Consider the following 486-nt stretch of genomic DNA (forward strand, 5'->3'; position numbering starts at 1 on the left):
TTTTTTCCATTTAGAAGAATCCTAGGGGTGAGAGCTTAACATTTTAAACTTTTTTCTCTACGCAGATATTTTTAAAACACCCTAATGTACATACATATGTACATACCCGGGGGCCGGTACATTTGTTTTGATAAATTTAAAGCTTGTACTTTGGACTCAAGAAATCACAAGTCAACGGCTTAGAGACTCAGTGTGTTGTATATATGTATGCACATATGTATGTTTGTATGTACTACATATGCATTGCAGATAACAGTCGGTACATATGTACATACATATGTATGTATATACATGCATGATCATTTTTACGTAAATTCATAATTATTTATGTGTAACATTCACCTCAACAAGTTCATTTGTTGGAATTGAAATAACTTTTTTGTTTATCTCTGCGAGATTTGAACTTTGAACGTGGCTGTCAGAAAAAAAATATATGTATATAATAAGAACACGTGTACTTGTAAGACTTATTATAATTATTTTCAG

The sequence above is a fragment of the Rhagoletis pomonella genome, unplaced genomic scaffold (assembly GCF_013731165.1).
Source record: "Rhagoletis pomonella isolate Grant_MI unplaced genomic scaffold, Rhpom_1.0 Rhpom_scaffold_00003, whole genome shotgun sequence".
Taxonomy (NCBI): Eukaryota; Metazoa; Arthropoda; class Insecta; order Diptera; family Tephritidae; genus Rhagoletis; species Rhagoletis pomonella.